The sequence below is a fragment of the Physeter macrocephalus genome, chromosome 1 (assembly GCF_002837175.3).
Source record: "Physeter macrocephalus isolate SW-GA chromosome 1, ASM283717v5, whole genome shotgun sequence".
Taxonomy (NCBI): Eukaryota; Metazoa; Chordata; class Mammalia; order Artiodactyla; family Physeteridae; genus Physeter; species Physeter macrocephalus.
Genome location: NC_041214.2, coordinates 80,901,088 through 80,906,442, shown reverse-complemented (window position 1 = coordinate 80,906,442; position 5,355 = coordinate 80,901,088). Strand labels below are relative to the sequence as shown.

Here is a 5,355-nt window from a genome sequence, read left to right as displayed (position 1 = left end):
TGTGGGATCTTCCCAGACCGGGGCACGAACCCGTGTCCCCTGCATCGGCAGGCGGACTCTCAACCACTGCGCCACCAGGGAAGCCCTACTGATAGTTCTTAATGAAAGAAAGCCAGTAATGAGGACTTCCCAGGAAGCATCGAGGTTGTCCAGCCCTCTGCTGCTCACTGGCTCTCATGTTTTGAGCAAGGAAACTAAGGTTCACAGCGGCCACTAGATCCCATAGTTAGAAATCTATCTCGAACTCATATTCCTTGTCTCTTTTTATTTTTTGTAGTTCAGATTTTGCTGTTAATTTTTTCTTGCCTAACATGTGAGTATCTAATTGATCTATCTCTTTCACTTCTGATATAGCTTCATCATGAGATGAAGCTATATTCCCCCCAAAAGCTGAGGTATGAACACTGGGGTACCAGCATTCTCTTTCCTCATCATTCTAAGGCACATTAGTGAAATAGAAATGCCAGAAGCTGACTGGCAGCTTAGGAGATACAGAGGTCAGCCACTAGATTTGCGGGTTTCAAGCCTGGTATTCCCAGTACGGTTTACCCAGTAAGTTCATAAATTTGGGAAGTTCTACAGCTGGTAAGATCCTAGAGATTCATAAGCAACCTTCTTCTCCCATTTCCACAGGTGGGAACATTGAGGAAACAGAACTGAAGACAGAATCCAGTCACCTGATTCCAGTTTAGTGCTTTCTCCATTCCACAGGACACTCATCAGAGGGAAGATATTTTTCCTCAGTTGGTGAGTCCTATGCAAAGAAGAAAACTTTTTCCTTTTATAATCAATATGCATATTTTAATGAGTTTTCAAAATCAGTGGTTTCCATTTAAAGCATGGGCACTGGTAACTAGGATGGACTAAGAACTAAGAAGAACAAAAATGTTCTTCCTGTCTTCTTGAGCCGATTTCATTGGCAATGGACAGGATATAATAATGCTAATAAAATGTGTGGCAAAGCAAAGTCAGGACTCAGCTCTTGGAAGGTGGCAGGAAGAGAAATTGGAAGAAGATTTGGACGAATGAGGATTTTAGATTGCCAATAATTGCATTGCTTCCTTCTTTCTCCTTTGTCATGGAGGGAAGTGTTCTTGAAATTGAAGGACCAGAAAGAAAGTGTCAATGAACTGTGTTATGGGCGTTTCTGAGGAAGTAGTAGTATTGAGAGGCTCTTGCTCACCCCGGTGCAAGATGCTTCTTCTGTGAACTTACTGTATTTTCACATCAACCCTTTGAGGTAGGGGAAGCTAAATTCGCTTAGTCAAGGGTGTGCACCTGTGTCTTAAAGGGCCTGTACGGGCTCCCTAGGGATCTGAGTTTGAATCTTGGAATCCTGTTGCACACTCAGAAAGGAGAATGGTGAGCAGGTAAGGGAAACTTTCCCTTGTGTTTTGGAATTCCTCTGTGTTTATAGCAGGTAGAACATCGTATTCTAGAAAAGAATGGATGGTGTGGGATACCCTGGGCTGTAGGGGGATCTGAGAAAAATAGCTGGGGGATTCTGGGAAAGGCTTCTATTTAGAATTCTAGATTTTTGCTCTCCATCTCCAGGGCCAGTCCCTATATGCCCCACCTCTGGCTTTTTACCAGATAAATAATATGTGTTGCCATGTTTATGGTGTAGTTTTTCAAAAGGGAGCAGATGCTGTTGTGATCCATAAAGCCTAATTTCATTTAAAAGTATGGCTGAGTGTACAGTTAATTTTGTCACCCTTTGTTTTCTTAATCAGTGTATCTTAAAAGAACACCCAGTGTTCTTTGCACCTATGGATCTGCATAAGATGAAAGGCTGGAAACCACTGCTTGGACTCTTAAACATTTTAGTCTGTTAACATTTCAAACATGGTCTGAAATGTTTTGCCCCAAGCATACACTTTGAGCATCAGATGTAAATCTTTGTTCTCCGCTCTACTGCCTGAGTTTTTTCAGTGCTTAAAATTAAATTGTGATGAATATGAAGCCTTGTACTTGGATTCAAACAAAAAATCGAGTGTGTCGTGACAGAATGGGAGAGAGCACCTTACCAGGAGCACGTTGGAAGAAACTCAGAAGTGTCTGTTGTCCATAAGCTAATTATGAGCCAGCAGTGGCCTTTGTCTTCCAAAACACTGATGCAGCCTCAGATTGCAGTACAGAGAGAAGAGCGTGGGTGGGTGACCCTGCCAGAAGCCGGCAAGTCCCGAGGTAAGGTGGGCCTTAGGCTCAGTTTGAGCAGGACCTGGGCTCTGTTTCTCTGCAGTGCTCCTTGCCCTGCCCTCTCGTGTGTGTGTTGGCTTCATCCTCAGGATGTTTCCCCTCTTGGTCACGAGCTGGCTGCCTGCTGTCACCTGGAAGCTTATGGCAGCTACACAGTGGAGAAGAGGTGGTTCTTCCAAAGAGTATGTGAGTGCTGATAGGGGGCAGAGAGAGGACTAAGGCTTTGTGGGCGACGATGAACCTTTTTTTAACCCTCCTGTTGGTGCTCTTCTAGGGTGTTGGACTTTAGTCCTTGCCTCCTCCTCTGAAAGGGACGTTAGCCAACTGGCCTCTCCACACTAGGATGCTGAGAGGACCGGAAATGATGTCCCACTGTTACAGGAATGAGACCCGGAAAAGGCAGGATGCAGGGCACACCTGACAATGGCCTTTAAGAATATAAAATGCAGTCAGAAGAGGGGCAGCATCTCCTGCTCATATGTGTAGCTCCACAGGCTAGTAGGATCTCTGGCACATAATAGGTGCACAGTGCATTTTCCTGGATAGAAAGACTAAATCCAAAGGTAGTGACCGGCCCTTTTCCTGAAGGTGTTCTATCAGGTGCTGGCCAATTCTCTGTTGGAAAGCTTTAGGAATTCTAGCACAGATGAGGCTGAACTTCATGGTTTTATGAGAATGAAACAAATAGCTGGACAGAAAGAAATAGGCTTCTGGGACCAGTACACCTTAAAAAGTTTGCAAGTACATAAAAAGGCAGCGAGTATGGTGGCATGGGGTATCAGAAGACCTGCCAAATATTAGATGTGCAACCCTAGAAAACAACATCCCTCCACCTTCATTCCCCTGATCAGAGAATTAGGAATAATCGCTGTCCTGCCCACCTCTCGTGTTTGTTTAGAGCAAGTGGGTTGATAGATGCCAACTTGTTTTGCAAACTGTAAAGTGTGGTCCATACATGATAGGTCATTACACTTGTTTTCCTCTTTAGTTTCAACGTAAAGAATATAAAGAAAAATAAGACATTGACTCTAAAGAAAAATATTGATCTTGAATATAAAGAAACATAAGACAATGGCATGTGCAATCCCCTGCACTGTTCCTGGTGCATAGTATATGCTCAGTGTGTGTCCTTCCTTCCAACTCTGTACCCACATCATCCCCAGGACTGGATGGGCAGTAATTTGTCCTCAGTCTTGGAAAGGAGCTAGATCTGTAACCCAGCTTAATGATCATGGCTGAAGTTGAGATGAAGTTGTGTATCATGATTACTTTCCATATTTGTTTTTGCTCTAGGCAACAGGAGGTGGAGGGAGGTAGATTCAGAGACTGAGGAAGTCTCAGTGCTTTGAGAAATTCCCTAGAAGCTACAGTCTAGCCATTTGGGACTTACGTTGTTTGATTAGATAATCACACCTTCTGCTCTAGGCGTGACTGGCCTAGTGGGAGTCAGGAAGGAAATTATTTCCCTCTGTTGATACTAGCATACAATTGTTGATGGTAGCCAAGCGCTTTCAGTTTTAATATTTCCTCTTTGGTCCTCAGAAGAATCAGGTATTAATCTCTGCTGGAAGCAAAGTGTTGGTCACTTCTGTCAGAGGTGAATGTCTTGGCTCCCTCCAGTCTGTCAGTCAGGTGATTTCTGGGCATGTGTGACCATCTGTGTAGCCAGCTTTAATGCTTTTATGTTACTGCTTCAAAAGTTACAAAAGGATTTGTTGGGTATGAGCAGGGACTCATCCAGACTCCTGAGGCCCTGTGGCTGTTCTATAACCAAGGGATGTGTTGTCGGAGATGTTTTGCTGTCCATGTAAGTAGAAGGTGGAGCTGGCTCTCTCTTTTGTTTCCTTCCTCCTAATTCCACATGCTTCTATTTCCTGATCTCAGCACAGTGGACACACTTCTACTGTACCTTGGGCAGAGCCCTAGGTTGTCAGGAGTTCTCAGGTTCTCCCCCATTGGGCTACTATGTGGTGGAGGGGGGCTGATGGCGAATGGATGGAGAGCCCCATGAGTCCTGTATAGATTGCTGCCAAATATTTACTCCTGGTTCACAGGGCGTGTGCTTGCTCTCTGCCCTGATCCCAGTGTTTGTCTGGAAGTCAGCAAAACTCAGGATCTTTAGGACACCACGGTGAATTAGACATAGTCCCTAACCCTGAGAAGCTTATAGTCTAGTTGGAGAGAAAGACATACATAAGAGGGAAATACACATTAGAAAGGTATTGTTTACAACACACATTCATTGATCACCAGGTCTTTTTTTTTTCTTTAACATCTTTATTGGAGTATAATTGCTTTACAGTGGTGTGTTAGTTTCTGCTTTATAACAAAGTGAATCAGTTATACATATACATATATCCCCATATCTCCTCCCTCTTGCGTCTCCCTCCCGTCCTCCCTATCCCACCCCTCTAGGTGGTCACAAAGCAGCGAGCTGATCTCCCTGTGCTATGTGGCTGCCTCCCATTAGCTATCTCTTTTACATTTGGTAGTGTATATATGTCCATGCCACTCTGTCACTTCGTCCCAGCTTACCCTTCCCCCTCCCCGTGTCGTCAAGTCCATTCACTCCGTCTGCGTCTTTATTCCTGTCCTGCCCCTAGGTTCTTCAGAACCATTTTTGTTTTTTGTTTTTTTTAGATTCCGTATATATGTGTTAGCATACAATATTTGTTTTTCTTTTTCTGACTTACTTCAGTCTGTATGACAGACTCTAGGACCATCCACATCACTACAAATAACTCAATTTCATTTCAGTTTAACTGAGTAATATTCCATTGTATATATGTGCCACATCTTCTTTATCCATTCATCTGTTGATAGACACTTAGGTTGCTTCCATGTCCTGGCTATTGTAAATAGAACTGCAGTGAACATTGTGGTACATGACTCTTTTTGAATTATGGTTTTCTCAGAGTATATGCCCAGTAGTGGGATGGCTGGGTCATATGGTAGTTCTATTTGTAGTTTTTAAAGGAACCTCCATGCTGTTCTCCATAGTGGCTGTATCAATTTACATTCCCACCAACAGTGCAAGAGTGTTCCTTTTCCTCCATGCCCTCTCCAGCATTTATAGTTTGTAGATTTTTTGATGATGGCCATTCTGACTGGTGTGAGGTGATAGCTCATTGTAGTTTTGATTTGCATTTCTCTAAT

The 5,355-nt window shown here is 43.6% G+C and overlaps 1 protein-coding gene across 11 annotated transcripts in view; it reads left to right on the top strand.

The window, feature by feature from the left end:
- LPP (LIM domain containing preferred translocation partner in lipoma) overlaps positions 1-5,355 on the top strand; it is a 745,137-nt gene that overhangs the window by 74,063 nt on the left and 665,719 nt on the right. For 9 of the 11 annotated variants that reach the window (XM_024124352.3, XM_024124347.3, XM_024124350.3 and 6 more), the window contains exon 2: positions 634-747. The gene's annotated coding sequence lies outside the window, so the exon portion shown is untranslated. Of the gene's footprint in view, positions 1-633; positions 748-2,009; positions 2,188-3,620; positions 4,007-5,355 lie in introns of those variants that run through there. The other 2 variants (XM_055084392.1, XM_055084395.1) reach the window with 2 other exon arrangements.